The sequence below is a fragment of the Squalius cephalus genome (assembly GCF_949319135.1).
Source record: "Squalius cephalus genome assembly, chromosome: 4".
Lineage (NCBI taxonomy): Eukaryota > Metazoa > Chordata > Actinopteri > Cypriniformes > Leuciscidae > Squalius > Squalius cephalus.
The window spans coordinates 20,189,509-20,204,059 of record NC_137125.1 but is presented as its reverse complement, the minus strand read 5'-3'; the positions used below and the strand labels follow the sequence as shown (position 1 = coordinate 20,204,059).

The following is a 14,551-nucleotide window of genomic DNA, read 5'->3' as shown; positions in this document are numbered from 1 at the left end:
CTCTTACTAAAACCTAGTTAAGGTCCTCATTTCTTGAAAATGTTTGGCATTATTTGAATGATAAAATCGCAGAATTTCCCCCCCCAGCCTTCCTGTCATAATTTCAGACTTCTAAGAATTGTGACAAATGCCACTTTGACGTACATCAAATCATGCTTAGTGAGAGGGATGTGGGTAACTGTATGCAGTCTCCAGCTATATGAAACTCTCTCCATCTCTCTCTCTCGCTCTCTCTCTCGCGCTCTCTCTCACTCACTCACACACACACACCCTATCTCATCTCATACTTCTGTACACGGTGACAATAAAGTGAGTTTTGTTAGACACCTAGACTAGGATGAAGGTTTTAGTTGTTCACGTCTGGCTTTTCTTACTGCTCCTGAACCAAAGAAACAGGAACATGGCTTCAGGTAAGACAGACAACAATCTTCAAGTAACTTGTGTGTATACATGTTATACTTGACATACTTGACAAACTACAAGGGAAGGGAAGGGAAGGGAAGGGAAGGGAAGGGAAGGGAAGGGAAGGGAGGGAAGGAGAGGGGTTGGGACGGGGACTCACAGAAGATAAAAACAACCAAAGTAAAACTTATTGTCTATAAAGAGTAACAGTGATTACTGTTATTATTTATTTATTTATTTAAAATACTTCATTTTGATTCAAGGCTTTACCTAACTATTTGAAGCATGTATGATGAAATTTAGCCAAAGTTAACTTAGTAACTTAAACATGAAGGTTATTTTAGTTGTAGACTAAATGTGAAAATGCAATTTACTCATCTCACTTGCATGAAAACATTCAGTATTACTCAAAATTAATAAAAACAGTAAAATGCAATCTCAGAATTTTATGCAAAACTTTTATAATTAACTATATTAAATTACACAAATATACTTTGTTTTTAATCTCACTTTATTAACCAAATGTCTTTGCTGCTGACCTTCAATGATCAAATTCAACCACAGGAATAAGCAAAAGTTATCTTTAGATTAGATTTAGAAATAAGAGTGTTGAACTTCCTTCTCCTGTGTCCTATTGTTCTTTAATCCAGAATGGCAGCACAGTTGAAAGGTTTGTTTGAGTGGCGCCCTCTACTGTACAAGCGTAAATATGCATTTCCTTCAGCCTGAGACTTATTCATTTATTCAAAGTTACCTTGACATTTGCTTGTTTTTGTTGTTATTAAAAAACAAACAAGCAAGCTTAGCCCAGGTGAGAAAAAGTAACGCAAAAGTAATGTAACATTACTTTTCATAAAAAGTAACTAAGTAATGCAATTAGTTACTTTTTTGGGGGAGTAACGCAATATTGTAATGCATTACTTTTAAAAGTAACTTTCCCCAACACTGCTTGTGAGGGCCAAATGTCCTCACAACATTATGACAAACGACTGACTAGTCAAGGCTTATAAACCTGACAAGGCTTATAAATTTGCCAAACCATGTTTTTATTTAAATGTAGTGTTTTGTGCTGGGTAGGTTCAGTGGTTGGGGTTTGGTTAGGCAATAAAACATAATTATCCTGATATAAAATCAATGGAAGTCTATGTAATACAGTAAAACAAAACAAGCGTGTGTGTGTCTGTTTTGAATTTTTATATATATATATATATATATATATATATATATATATATATATATATATATATATATATATGTAAATAGTATTTGAAGGAACACAAACTTCAAAATTGTATTTATTATTTTAAAAGTCTATAATTGTGATGTCATCTTAGATTAGGGGGGAAATATTAAATAGAACAAAACAATTAACAATGTAAGGGAATACATTTTGAATACAAAGTCTGTCAAAAGATGTTTTCTTTTTATATATTGTGTATATTTGGTTCACCAAGTATTGCTGTTATTGATGTTGTCATGTCTTGATAATTTTAAGATCTGCACACTCTTTGGGTTTTTCAGCCCAGTGTTCAGGACCCCCAGTGCTCTGCTGTCCTCGAGTGAATAACCGATGTTCCCGTGGGTGTTACTGTGATGAGGTTTGCCTCTCATTCAATGACTGCTGTCCTGACTACCAGCAGACGTGCATTCAATGTAAGACGTAATAGTCTCAACACAAAACATCCATCCAAGAAGTCTTAATACATTTTTTAAAGTGTTAAAAATCACACCACTCTAATGCCACATAATCTAATTTTGTATCATCTTCCTTATTCTTACCATCAGCAGCAAATGCACAGCCTTCCTCACCATCTTTAGCAACAGTGACACCAGACTCAACAACTTTAGCATCTTCATTGCCAGTTATTTCATCCTCATCATCTTCATTGCCAGTTATTTCATCCTCATCATCTTCATTGCCAGTTACTTCATCCTCATCATCTTCATTGCCAGTTATTTCATCTTCATCATCTTCATTGCCAGTTACTTCATCCTCATCATCTTCATTACCAGTTACTTCATCTTCATCGCCAGATACTTCATCCTCATCATCTTCATTGCCAATAACTCTATCTTCACAAACCTCAGCACCATCATCATCCTCACAGTCAACAACCTCTCCAACATCTTCATCAATAGCCTCAACATCAGGTATTATAGACTATTTTAACTATTTTAATAATTAATTTAAATTGGCTGTATACCACATTGTGTATGTATGCTTGTTACCACATTATTTTTATGTGAGATGGCATATTCTAGGTTAGGAAACCAACAGTAGTGCTATTTAACCACTAGAGAGCAGAACTTCTTAAGGGATGACAAAATGTACAACGGCATTGGCCGTCAAAATAAGATGACTTGTACAGGCGAAGAATTAGGAAAAAGGAAAGAAAGGTGAAATAATATAACATAATATTCATAATAACAGAAAGCAATTTTGTCAAAGCTGTGCTTATTTCTATATCTATCATGACAACTCTCGGATTGTTTGGCACAGTAATGGATATGACAAATGTTATTAAGTTAATAAGTACGGGACTTGCTCCTGCCAAAACATACACGACACGCCGCTGTGAGCAATACATGCTGCAGCACAATGGCATACATGAATCACCCCTCAACAGAGCAGGTGACAATGAAGACTGGACAATACAAGCCGAGTGTACATCATGTGAAAATCCCCCAACATGCAGGAGAAAGAAATGTGGGCAGCCATGAGGTGTATATAAGGCGCAAGAAGCAGGTTGCAGTGTAGCTCAGGGGTCCCCAATCCTGTTCCTGTGCTGCATCTCAATTCGGCGTGATTACTGATGTGCGACACACCAGTCTCATGTCTATCACGGAGGAGCGGAAGCATAAGCTTATATGCATAAACATGTTAAGTGTATAGCATAACAATAATGTCGAGGAGCGACGACAGGAAAGATGGAGAGAGGACTGGCCTGGATTGTTCATTGTGTTGTGTTTTGTTTTATTATGTGTGGCGGCAGTCGTCCGAGACTTTTGTTTTGTATTTGTTTATTTTTTAAAGTTTTTGAACATTCACCTGTGCCTGCCTGATACCAGTAAAGGACCTGTTGCTCGCCATGTTACTAGTTCCCTCGCTCTTCTCTCAGACACACTGTGCGGCAACAGCGGGAAAACATAGTGGGCGTGGTCAACCTGTCACTTCGATCCAGGGTGACCAATAGAAAGGGCCTTCCATTCTGGTTGGTAGAGACAGCCCACTGAGAAAAAGCACATGGATTCTGATATTCTCAGATCAGTTTCAGGCCTCATTCATACGTGGAAATAAATCTGATATGAATCGGAGACTTGCGTTTACTTCTGTCTTGTAAGGGAATTTATTTGATCAAAAATACAGTAAAAACAGAAATATTATATATTTTAAAAAATGTTCTATTTTAATATATTATAAAATGTAATTTATTCCTGTGATGCAAAGCAGAATTTTCTGCATCATTGCTCTAGTTTTCAGTCTCACATGATCCTTCAGAAATCATTACAATTTGATTTGATGCTCAAGAAACATTTCTGATTGTTATCGATGTTGAAATCAGTTGTGCTGCTTAATATTTTGTGTGGAAATGGTGATAAATTTTTTTTCAGAACTCTCTGATAAATAGCAAGCTCAATGAACAGCATTAATTTGCATTTATCAAATATATGTATTAAATTTATTAAAGCATTTATTAAAAAGTAACATTTTAAATGTCTTCACTTCACTCTTTTCATCACTTTAATGTATGATGAATAGAATAATTAATTAATTTCTCTCTTTTAAATCTTACCACAAATGTTTGAGTGCTTTCATTGTTTCCACAAAAATGTTAAGCATCATAAGCTGTTTTTAAGATTTATACTAATAAATAGTAAATGTTTCTTGAGCAGAAAATCAGCATATTAGAGTGATTTCTGAAGGATCAAGTGACACTAAAACTTCTCTTTGTAAACAACAACAGATTTATTAACGATTCCAATGACGAAATGTTGCATTCCCAAATGCAAATCCAGCAACTCAAATGCAGCTAGCATTTACTTAAAACATAGTAGTTACAGCAAACATGTAGCGCACCAGACTATAGTCTAAAATATATCAGAAATATATAATATATAAATATATTCAAAAAGAAAACAGCTATTTTTAAATTGTAATAATATTTCACAATATTACTGAATTTATCAAATAAATTCAGCCTTGATGAGGAGAAGATACTTGTTTTAAAATAATTTAAAGACAATCTTACTGACCCCAAACTTTTGAACAGCAGTGTATATTACAGATTTTTATTTATAATAGGCCTATTGGAGTGAGTTTACCTTCTGGGAGTCGACGGGGAGTGTTGCTGGGCCATAGAGGGCCACCAGTAGTGTTGGTTGAGGAGCGAGAGGATTCGCTGGCTACCTGGGTGTCCAGAGCCCGGAGGGAAGTGACCTGAGTCCATGAGGGACAGACAGCAGGTCGATGGTACAAAGATATGTCCCTCAGGACCTCCCGGCGGAGCAGGTTCGGTCAAAGTGGCTTGACGGATTTGGTCATCGAGTGCCCATTGGATGGGGCTGACGATCATGGCTAGAAGGAGAATGGGTTCAGGTGTTGTGGACTCTGGATCCGGATGATGAAGACGAGAGAGTGCATCTGCTTTACAATTCTTGCTTCCAGGTTGGCAGGTGACTACAAAGTCAAATCTCGTGAAGAATAGAGCCCATCTGGCTTGACGAGGGTTGAGTCGTTTAGCTTCTCTTAACCCTCTGGGGTCTAAGGTGTTTTTGGGGTCCTTGAGATGTTCTGACATGCCCTGACATTTGTGCTTTTTTCAGTTGCTTATAAACATATTAATGGCAAAAAAAAATTACACACTATTTAGCTACCAGAATATGTGAGCCACAAGAATGTACATGTCTGCATTTTTGAGAGAATAATGTTTATGCATGGTTATTGAAAAAACTAAAAACTAAAGTTTCTGAAATAAGGCCATAAAACACATTCTAAATATGTGCCAATAAGACTTTTGACTAATGGAAGTTTTTTCTTCAAAATCCTCTCCCCAAATTTGTCCTCTCCCCAAATTTGTCACTAATAAAACACAATAAAAATTATTTAAAGAAAATGCTTATATTTACCTTTTAATAGTTTGTTTACATCTACCTTGTAAATATATTTTTTATTAAAAAGGTTAGAATTACAACAACAATTCAAGTGTAATCTTTCTTTGTAAAAACTAAAGTATACATTTTATCATACATATTTCAAAGTTAACCCATAAGAACCCACAGTGACATGGGTGTCACAAACACGTGTGATTGTCTGGAAAGGTCTTTTTAAAGCATTATCCCTTACTTTCAACTCAGGAAGTCCCTTAGTGACAGATAAGGAACACCATGGTTCAGTCATGTGACAATGTGTGCATTTTTGTTGCCATGGCAACATTTCCAAAATGATGGCCTGTCTGGTTAGCACATGTTGCAGTGTCAGCAATTTTTAAAAACACTTGTTTTTGTTACTAAAGGTATGTTTCAACCCATGCAACAATTCTAATGTTTTAATAACATATCTTAGATTACACTTAACCTGATTTTAATACATTTCTTGAACAAATTGATATAAAACCAGTTGTGAAAATATTGTGGTGACATATATGTCACATCGGGTTGTTAACCTTAAAACAGTAGGTGGAATTTTGATGTGACGTATATGTCACATTAAGAAAAATGGTAATGATCTGCTCAATTAATTTATGTGATTCAATTATTTTATTGTTATATATTTTCTGCTGCTCATTTCAAAGCATATTTTAACTAAACATAATAAAAAATGTCAACATAAACATAAAATAATGTCAAAATGAATTACATTGTTAATGAAATGTATTTTGAAACTATTTTGCATATCTGTAACTAAAACAAGATGTTGATATCATATGTTGGTCCTATTTTTGGTAATTTTAACTTTTTTGTTGTAAGAATAACATGAATAGATTCAGAAAACAACTTGATGTTCAGAATGTGCTGAAAATTATCCAGGGAGATGACAGTGAGTATAAGGGATGTGACAGTGACTATAGGAAGAAGACATTAATGGCCCTGATTTCACCCTTAGCAAGAAAGACATGGAGGATGATGAATCAAGTGGGTCTGATTCAGACATTAGCATCAAGTGATTTAGATTTAGAAGCTGCACAACCAAACATAAACTCTGGGAAGCAAAATACAACCAGCCAGAAAGAAACATTTTGAAATCCCTGAGTACACATTCAAAGGGCCGAGTATCACACCTCCAGACAATCTTCCAACACCCCTGGAGTATTTCAGAAAGTTCATAACAGCAGAAATGCTTGAGCTCCTAGACTAGAGGAACAAACTAATTTGTACAGTGTGCAAAAATCTGGAACTCAGAAGAATGTTAACACCACTGTTAAGGAAAGGGTAATACTGATTGGTATCCATCTGCGCATGGGTCTGCACCAAATGCCAGGAAATCGTGCATACTGGGAAAATGACACAAGGTGTCCCATGGTGGCTGACAACATGTCAAGCTACCGTTTTCAGACCCTGCTAGCAAGTCTACACTTCACTGACAACAATGATTCATCAAATCGGCAAGCAGGGGTTAAGTGTTGGAAGATCCTTCCATGGCTTGATATTTTTCGCAAACAATGCCTGGCTATCACCCCGACTATCTTCCCAGAAAACTAATAATTTTGATATATGTTGTGGAAAAGAAAATAAACAGAAAAATAACTGTTATTTAGCAAAAATACTGAAAAAAAAATATTTTTTCAAATAAGAAATAAACGCCCAATGTGACATATATGTAACATTAAAAATGTATCATAAACGCCCAATGTCACATATATGTAACATTACAGATCTTTCACAAGGAGGGGTTGTATTTCAAAAACAACTGCAGAAACATGTTATAAGTGGTCCATTTGGTCTGTTTTATATGCCCCATAATTTTCCTATAAGGAGACATTGGTCCGGGTTCTTATGGGTTAAGGATTTGATTGACTTTATTCTTGACAAAACATACTATATTTAACATGAGAAAATATTGGCAAACAAAAGCTTATTTGAGGTGGCAGATATTTTACAGTAAAAATGTATAATCTATCCAAAACTAATCAACGAAATGTTGTCTTTCATATGTCTGTAACATAGGTCTTTCATTTTTATTATAAGAAATATAAATGTTAATTTGCAGTTTAATACGTTGCTTATACAAATACATTTTATTTCAACATATTTCAGTCGATTTTTACTCAGTATAGCAATACAGTTTGCTAAAACCGAAACATTCATTCACCAACAGAAACGCCTGACTGTAACGTTGTTTTTATGAAATATTAGGGCATATAAATGTTAATTTTCAGTTTAATACGTTGCTTACAAATAGCCTACATTTTATTTCAACATATTTCTGTCGATTTTTACTCAACTCAGTATAGCAATACAGTTTGCTAAAACATCATCATTCATTCACACAGAGATGCAATTTAAATTTAAACTGTCTTTTTGCGAGCTGTGGTAAACAGCGCGCATCTCTGCGGCTGCCGTTCATTCATTCACAGAAACGCGATTAACTTGAGAAGGAAAAAAAAACTTACTACATATTCGGATCCTCTCTCCTGCAATACCCGCACTCTGAGGTAGATTTTCCATTATTATTATTCCTCACAGCGCTGCCAGATGGTGTAAACACGTAGGCTACAATGATTAAACTTGTGTTTTCTCGAGCTGATATGGGGGCGTTCACAGGTTTGCTTGGATTGCCTCAGTAATTTGCGTTTGAATAGCACGCGCTCTCCGTGGGCGTGTTCACATTACATTTGAATGAGCTCTAATTAGCTCGACTGGAATCGCTCTCTTTTAATAAAGATTTCACAAGATGAGAATATTTGTTTTTTATATAAATTACCTCATTTAAAAGAAGAGAATTCAATCTTCATGCCTGTGTGTCTGTATGCCTGTTTGACTGAGTATTCGCTGAGTTACAGTTCATTTTCGGACGCGTTTCAGAATGGTCTTCACTGACAGAGAGAAGGCAGAACTCGCATCACGTTTATTTTTCTTTATTTGGCAAAAAGCACAACACTTTGTTTTTATTGTGAGTATACACAAAAATAATACACATTTAACAGAATCGATTGATGTATGAAACTTGCTTGTAATATCAAAGTCAACAGAGCAAAATTAATTTCTTTTGAACTGAGCTGAAAAAAAGCGAGCCTATCGCGCCGGCGCGATTGTCGACCTCAGGGGGTTAAATACTCAAGATTTCTGTGGTCAGAAATTACTTCAAATTGGAGAGTTGCTCCCTCCCGCCAGTGTCTCCATTCCTCTAGGGCGAGTTTTATGGCGAGGAGCTCACGATTCCCAATGTCGTAATTTTGCGCCGCCGGGGACAGCTTCTTGGAGTAGAAGGCACATGGATGGAGGCATAGGGGATCACCCTGCCGCTGCAACAGCACTGTTCCGACTCCAGTGGTGGATGCTTCGGCCTCGACGACAAACGGCAGCTCAGGGTTAGGATGGCGGAGGACTGGAGCGGAGACAAATGCTGTTTTGAGGTCTTCGATGGAGACGAGGGCAAGAGGTGACCAGGACAGAGACTTGGGCAGTTCTTCAGGAGAGAGGTGAGAGGTGAACTGATTAAGCTGTAATTCTTGATGATACGAGAGTAAAAGTTTGCGAAGCCCAGGAATCTCTGTAATTCTTTAATGGTGGTGGGTTGTGGCCAGTTCTGGATGGATTCCACCTTCCTCTGGTCCATTTGGATGCTGTGTTGGTCGATGATGTATCCCAGAAAGTGGACAGAGGAAGTGTGGAACTCGCATTTCTCTAGTTTGAGGTAAAGTCGGTGATCCTGGAGAACTCGTTTCACATGTTGATGATGTTCCGACAGGGTTTTGGAGTAAATCAGAATATTGTTCATGTAGACGATGACGAACTGGTTGAGGAAGTCTCGAAATACCTCGTTCATATAGTTCTGTAAGACGGCTGGAGAGTTAGACAACCCATATGGCATGACCTGATATTCAAAGTGGCCTGAGGGGGTCACGAAGGCGGTCTTCCACTTGTCTGCCTCGCAGATGAGGATTAAATTATAGGCACTGCGGAGATCAAGCTTTGAGAAAATGCGAGCCCCACGCAGTTGTTTCAATGCTGCTGGGACCAGAGGAAGGAGATAGCTAAACTTGATGGTTTGGGAGTTCAAAATACGGTAATCGATTCACGGCCGCAAGCCTCCGTCCTTCTTGCCCACAAAGAAAAAGCTGGAAGCGGCAGGGGATGTCGAGGGACGAATAAAAAGCACCATGAACGAGATTTCCTCCGTGTGCAGACATCTGATGCAGAGCGTCAGGGTGGGGGAGACATAACAGATGCAACCACGGCCCAGCGGTTTTCCCAGGATGGATTGGATCTCTAGTGCTTGGGGGCTACGTTTCCTCTTAACGTTGAGCCTTTTGAGGAGGTTGAGTGATATGAAGTTTCCCGCTGAGCAGGAGTCGATGAGGGCTTGTGCTGAAACAGAGGTTTGATGAGTCAGAATACACACGGTAGTACGGATTTGAGGAGAAATTTGTTGCGGTAGATGGACTGTACTCACTGCTGGGCGTGGTGGTCGGATGGGACAGTTCTGTAAGACGTGTCCTTCTCCTCCACAATAGAGACACAACTGGTTGTTAATTTGCCGCTGACACGACTGTGCCCACTGTGGTGCTCGACCGGAGAGAAGAGAAATCATGAAGGCCACCTTAGCGCGATCCGTGGTGAAGAGATGCAACTGCATTTCATAATATAGTGAGCATTGAAGGAGAAATCCACTGCAATTCTCCGCCTCGCTGGAGAATGTCACTGGACAGGCCATGGGACTGGCAGAGGCAGCAGCAGAAGAAGAGGGTGGCAGTGATTGCCGACTGCTTGAACCAGTTTGGTAAACGGATCCGTGCTCGTGCTCTGCATAACGGTCTGGTCTTCTGTCACGACACAGAAGGAAACAGACAGTAAATAAAGGTAAGTTTATTTACAGAGAGTGAGCAAAACAGAACATTACTGGTGATGAATAGTAGTTGAATGTCACATAGAACTTAGCTGACTGGAAACATTATGAAACATTATGACGACGACACACATGCATTATATTGCATTGCATATAATGTGTGCTGGTCAACTAGTCTAAAATCAAGAAACCCCTTGAAAACAGTATAAAAAAAAAAAAAAAAAAAAAAAAAAATAGGAACATTGTGTACAATTAAGATAGGCTACTTAATTGATTATTCCAATATCCAAATATGATACTAAATACCACAGGGAAAGGGGCTTCTATTTGTGACGTGCTGTCTTTGCATTTGAACATTGCACATTTTAAACAGGACACGCATTAGCTGAATAAATGTTAGCCAATACAAACATATTTATAGAAAACAGTTGACAATGAATAGACAGGAGTCCAATAATAGCATAACAAATCACTTATTCTAAAAAGAATATCAAATATAAGTTAGACGAAGCCGACATATAATGAGGGCTGTGTTAACAGTAAAACGTCTGTCATTTAACGAATTTTAAAAACATGGATGGATAATACAAAATGCTTTCTGATATTTTGACAGAAAAAAAACAAGCAAGAAAAAAATTTAAACTTAGCCCGTCAATTTTCATTTTACAATTATCTTCTCTCTCTGTGTGCACTCGTCTGTACTGTCCTTGCTTATGAAATCAGTCAGATGGCGGGCCGCGGGAGTGGAAGGGGGATCGAGCGGGATTCTTTATTGGTGTCGATTTTCAGCATCTGTCAATCATCCCTGCTTGCTATTTGGGGATTGAACCCAGCGCTATGATTGGTCGAACTCTTCTTCTTTTGCTGTTGTTTGATTTGAGGACTGCGCGAGCACAGAGGCATCACCAGGTTTTTGCGTAGTTCAGAGTGACAAATCATACCAGCGTACTTTGAAGTCAAAATGCGTACAGGTTGGCAGGTCTGCCAGGTAAGGTAGAATGTAACTCTGAAGAGAGCAGGTAGAGTCTGTGTAGCATGTGACGAGACCAGACAGTGAAATGAATGGAGTGTAGGCTTGATATAGTGAGACTGATGAGGTTCAGGTGGAACAGGTGAAGGTGATTAGAATTCCGGTGTTGATGAACAAGTGGGTGGATCTGATGCTGATTGCTGAGTGGATGGTGTGAGTGACTCCATGACGCCTATATTTTGGTGTATATTATTATTACAATTACTATTATTGAATCCCACATATCAGATTTGATTTGAATGAACAGTTGGAATATCATTATCATTATCTATGTGAATAGAAAATTCAGCAAACAAGAAGCGTTCACTAATTTTTCCAACGGAAAACAAGAACAAGAAAAAAGGATATCGTCTTTGTATTGTGTATGAGTGCTAAATGCTCTTGTTTTCACTGGAAGTTTGCAGCTGCCATACAGAAATCTGACAGAAACACTGATGTAAATAGTAATTGCTATGGAAAATGATACACAGTAGATTCTAGTCGCATTGGTATAAACTGTTTTACACTGTCCACTACACGTTCCACATTGGACACGCTCCAAATCGCAGACGGTAAACTACGTTCAATAACTGATGCAGCAGATCCGCACACTTGCACTTCTGACAAAAGCATTTGGAACGTTCATTTTGATGTACAGTATGTAAGGACGCGTCGGTGTCAGAATGTTACAGACCATTTTCTTTTACATGTAGTCACAAGTTTCAGCCTGTAAATATTTGATGTAAACTCACATTAAACAAACGCCTCCCTTTCAAAAGTATTGCTTCCAGTATTTCAATTTCTGCTAGTAAAAACTCATTTGAAGATATCCAAAAATATTTTGTATGAGTAGTCAAAATGGCATTGTAGATATCTTATTCTATCTTATTCAAAATTGGAAAAGAGATATCTGGAATTCTAGTACAGCCAGTGGTATTTAATGCTAAAACGGCTAGCCATACCCGATGTTTCCGTTGGGTTTTTCATGTCGATGGTGGTTATTATGGTAATGGTTATTTTCTTGTATTTATTTTTGCAGTTCTTTTGCCAATTTCAACGGTTTTCTTCTTGTCTGTTTTAGTTTGTAGTACTTGCACTGAAAATGAGGCTTGCCAGGAGAGAGGTAGTGTCTATGGCTGTTGTTGCTTTGGGCAAAGACCAAATCCTGAAAACTTTGGTAAGTGCTCTCACACGTGTTGTGTATTCATACATTCATCTAAAAACAAAACAAAAACAAAACACACGTTTTCATTCACTCAAGTGACAGTTTCACAGTCTACACAACTATCTGCTCGTCTCATTCTGTGGAAATGGTGAATTTGGGTGTTAATTTCTGTATGTGCTCAACTGCACTTACAAGACCCACTTTTAGGAAACCAACACATGTCCTTCTCTGTCAGACTACCTTGTTTATGCTACTAGTAGCTTGTACTTTTATTCAAATATTAATTCATACAGGTGTGATAGAAACAAATAATAAACAAAAACAGTAGTTTGATAGTTTTGTATTGGTATCAATATTGCCAATACTGGCCATAGTACTATTTGTTGATTTTATTAAAGGAATATTAAACATATTCACATTAATATAATTAATCACACAGAAACATTAGATAATATTTTTTAATCAATTCACAGCACTACATTGCATATTATTAATAAGAAAATCGTAGATAATGAACTGTTTGATATTTAACTAATGTTTATTATATAATGGATTTTTTTATATATATATTTTATGTTTTCCATCAGAATGTCACACAATTTTCTCCATTCGATTTGAAGGGTTTGTATAGAGGAGCTGAGGGATGGTTGTAAGACTTGTAACACAATCAGTTTAAATTAGCCACATAAATGAAACTGCAGTCATTCATATTCACTTGTGGAAATCTGACTGTAAAAAATATTCTTACATTTTACATATGGTTTAAAATTGAATTTGAGATCACATTAACTCTTTCCCCTTCAGCTTTCTGATAATTTTTCACAAAGTTTTCATGGCCCCCAAAATATTTAGTAATATGAATATCTGAACATAAAATATATCAAAAGAAAGAACAGAGCCTATGCTTTAAAAAAAGATTTTTTTTTCTTCTTCAATTCTAGCTTCATTCATTCTTTTTTTAATCAACACTTGAATGCGGGTAAGGTTCATAAAAAAAGCAAAATTTTTAACAAAAAGATGAGAATACAATTTTTGTCAAAGACTATCCAGATCAGACTCAGAATGATGATCAATACATAGATGGATTAGATCGAGTTCATCAACACCCCCAAAGCTTGCAAATACCTGTATCTTTTCCTGGGTCGACATCTCATTCAGTAATGTTAGGGAGTTTTGATTTATTTATTTTTATTTGATTTGTTTCTCCTTCTTTGCCTGTGTTTTGAACCGGAGATTCAGTACTCTTTCTGAATATTTGTAATAGCGCCTCCTACTGTATAACAGTGGCTTTTCTAGACAAGTTTGTTTAAGAGTGCTGCAGTAGAGGCAAAATTAGGCATGAACTGCTAGTGATAAACCAACACAGATGACTGTATTGCAATCACCCACTTTTGCAATAAAAAATTATTTCACAATAAAATTGCCACCTACATCTATTAATGTGATCTCAAATTCAATTTTAAACCACACACACACACAATATACATATACATAATCTTTGCAATCCTTTCTTTGCTCAGATGCTGTGGAGTCTTGTGGCAGCAGCACCGGCTCCATATCTCTATCCCGCTGCCAGCTCTTTGAATCTGGTTTTTATCCTGAGCACCTGCACCTAAATGACCCAAACTGCACTGGAACCCTCGAGGATGGCAGACTTGTGTTTTATTTTGACAATGAAGGCCACATATGTGGTACTTCTCTGATGGTAATGATCTTTCCATTTGGGTTTCATCACTAGAGCTACTAATGAGATGCATATCCATACTGTACATACAGTACCGTGTATGTAATGATTAGTAAGTTGTCCCATAGCTTGAAATTGACATTTGTTCACATCCTCATAGAGCAACAGGACTCACTTCATCTACCAAAACTCCATTCAGTCTGACCTGACAGACACTGACCACAGCATCATTTCAAGAGAGATATGGATAAACATGACATTTTTTTGTGCGTACCCTCTGATCCA

At 37.2% G+C, this 14,551-nt stretch overlaps 2 long non-coding RNA genes across 2 annotated transcripts; both read left to right on the top strand.

Annotated features, from left to right (window-relative positions):
• Positions 1-342: 342 nt before the first annotated feature.
• Positions 343-2,349, top strand: LOC307157448. Its single transcript, XR_013820984.1, has 3 exons — positions 343-410; positions 1,924-2,055; positions 2,188-2,349. It is a non-coding gene; the product is annotated as an uncharacterized lncRNA (long non-coding RNA).
• A 75-nt stretch (positions 2,350-2,424) lies between these two features.
• On the top strand, positions 2,425-14,548 carry LOC307157451. The gene is made up of 4 exons (XR_013820987.1): positions 2,425-2,553; positions 12,499-12,594; positions 14,103-14,287; positions 14,427-14,548. It is a non-coding gene; the product is annotated as an uncharacterized lncRNA (long non-coding RNA).
• The last annotated feature ends 3 nt before the right edge of the window (positions 14,549-14,551 follow it).